We start from the raw sequence: 2,500 nt of genomic DNA on the forward strand, positions 1-2,500 counted from the left end.
GAGAGATAGAGAGGGAGAGAGAGAGCAAGAGGAAGAGAGAGTGACAGACAGAGAGAGAGAGAGAGAGAGAGAGAGAGAGAGAGAGAGAGAGAGAGAGAGAGAGAGAGAGAGGAGAGAGAGAGAGAGAGAGAGAGAGAGAGAGAGAGAGAGAGAGAGAGAGAGAGAGAGAGAGAGAGAGAGAGAGAGAGAGAGAGAGAGAGAGAGAGAGAGAGAGAGAGAGAGAGAGAGAGAGAGGGAGAGAGAGAGAGAGAGAGGGAGAGAGAGAGGGAGAGAGAGGGAGAGAGAGAGAGAGAGGAGAGAGAGAGAGAGAGAGAGAGAGAGAGAGAGAGAGAGAGAGAGAGAGAGAGAGAGAGAGAGAGAGAGAGAGAGAGAGAGAGAGAGAGAGAGAGAGAGAGAGAGAGAGAGAGAGATAGAGAGGGAGCGAGAGAGAGCGAGAGGAAGAGAGAGTGACAGACAGAGAGAGAGAGAGAGAGAGGAGAGAGAGAGAGAGAAGAGAGGTAGAGAGAGAGAGAAGAGAGGTAGAGAGAGAGCAAGAGGAAGAGAGAGTGACAGACAGAGAGAGAGAGAGAGAGAGAGAGAGAGAGGAGAGAGAGAGAGAAGAGAGGTAGAGAGAGAGAGAGAGAGAGAGAGAGAGAGAGAGAGAGAGAGAGAGAGAGAGAGAGAGAGAGAGTGAGAGAGAGAGAGAGGGAGAGAGAGAGAGAGAGAAGAGAGGTAGAGAGAGAGAGAGAGAGAGAGAGAGAGAGAGAGAGAGAGAGAGAGAGAGAGAGAGAGGGGGAGAGAGAGGGAGAGAGAGAGAGAGAGAGAGAGAGAGAGAGAGAGAGAGAGAGAGAGAGAGAGAGAGAGAGAGAGAGAGAGAGAGAGAGAGAGAGAGAGAGAGAGAGTGAAGACAAACAAATCCAAATATATTTTAGATTTTAGATTATTCAAAGTAGCCACCATTTGCCTTGATGACAGCTTTGCACACTCTTGGTATTCTCTCAACCAGCTTCATGAGGAATGTTTTTCCAACAGTCTTGAAGGAGTTCCCACATATGCTGAGCACTTGTTGGCTGCTTTTCCTTCACTCTGCGGTCCAATTCATCCCAAACCATCTCAATCGGGTTGAGGTCGGGTGACTGTGGAGGCCAGGTCATCTGATGCAGCACTCCATCACTCTCCTTGGTCATAAAGCCCTTACACAGCCTGAGGTGTGTTTTGGGTCATTATCCTGTTGAAAAACAAATGATACTCCTACTAAGCACAAACCAGATGGGATGGCGTATCGCTGCAGAATGCTGTTGTAGCCATGCTGTGCCTTGAATTCTAAATAACCACCAATCAGTGTCACCAGCAAAGCACCACCACACATCTTCCTCCATGCTTCACGTGGGAACCACACATGTGGAGATCATCCGTTCACCTACTCTGCATCTCACAAAGACACGGTGGTTGGAACCAAAAATCTCAAATTTGAGATTTGGTGTCGTTTAGTAGTGGAATCTTTGCAGCAAATCGACCATGAAGGACTGATTCACACAGTCCTCTGAACAGTTGATGTTGAGATGTTACTTGAACTGCAATCTGAGGTATTTTATTTATTTTATTTTTAGTTCACCTTTATTTAACCAGGTAGGCTAGTTGAGAACAAGTTCTCATTTGCAACTGCGACCTGGCCAAGATAAAGCAAAGCAGTGTGATACAGACAACAACACAGAGTTACACATGGAGTAAACAAACAAGCCAATAACACAAACAAGTCACAGTAGAGGAAGGAAAGTCTATATACAGCGTGTGGGGCGGCAGCGTAGCCTAGTGGTTAGAGCGTCGGACTAGTAACCGGAAGGTTGCAAGTTCAAACCCCCGTTCTGCCCCTAACCCACTGTTCCTAGGCTGTCATTGAAAATAAGAATGTGTTCTTAACTGACTTTCCTAGTTAAATAAAGGTTAAATACATTTTAAAAAGTGTGCAAAAGGCATGAGGAGGTAGGCAATAATTACAATTTAACAGATTAACACTGGAGTGATAAATGAGCAGGTGATTATGTGCAAGTAGAGATACTGGTGTGCAAAAGAGCAGAACAGTAAATAAAATAAAAACAGTATGGGGATGAGGTAGGTAGATTGGGTGGGCTAGTTACAGATGGACTATGTACAACTGCCGTGATCGGTTAGCTGCTCAGATAGTAGATGTTTAAAGTTGGTGAGGGAAATAAAAGTCTCCAACTTCAGCGATTTTTGCAATTCGTTCCAGTCACATGCAGCAGAGAACTGGAAGGCAAGGCGGCCAAATGAGGTGCTTTGGGGATGACCAGCGAGATATACCTGCTGGAGCACGTGCTACGGGTGGGTGTTGTTATCGTGATCAGTGAACTGAGATAAGGCAGAGCTTTACCTAGCATAGACTTATAGATGACCTGGAGCCAGTGGGTCTGGCGACGAATATGTAGCGAGGGACAGCCGACTAGAGCATACAGGTCGCAGTGGTGGGTGGTATAGCGTGATTTGGTAACAAAGTGGATGG

Source organism: Oncorhynchus gorbuscha, unplaced genomic scaffold, assembly GCF_021184085.1.
Source record: "Oncorhynchus gorbuscha isolate QuinsamMale2020 ecotype Even-year unplaced genomic scaffold, OgorEven_v1.0 Un_scaffold_1010, whole genome shotgun sequence".
NCBI lineage: Eukaryota > Metazoa > Chordata > Actinopteri > Salmoniformes > Salmonidae > Oncorhynchus > Oncorhynchus gorbuscha.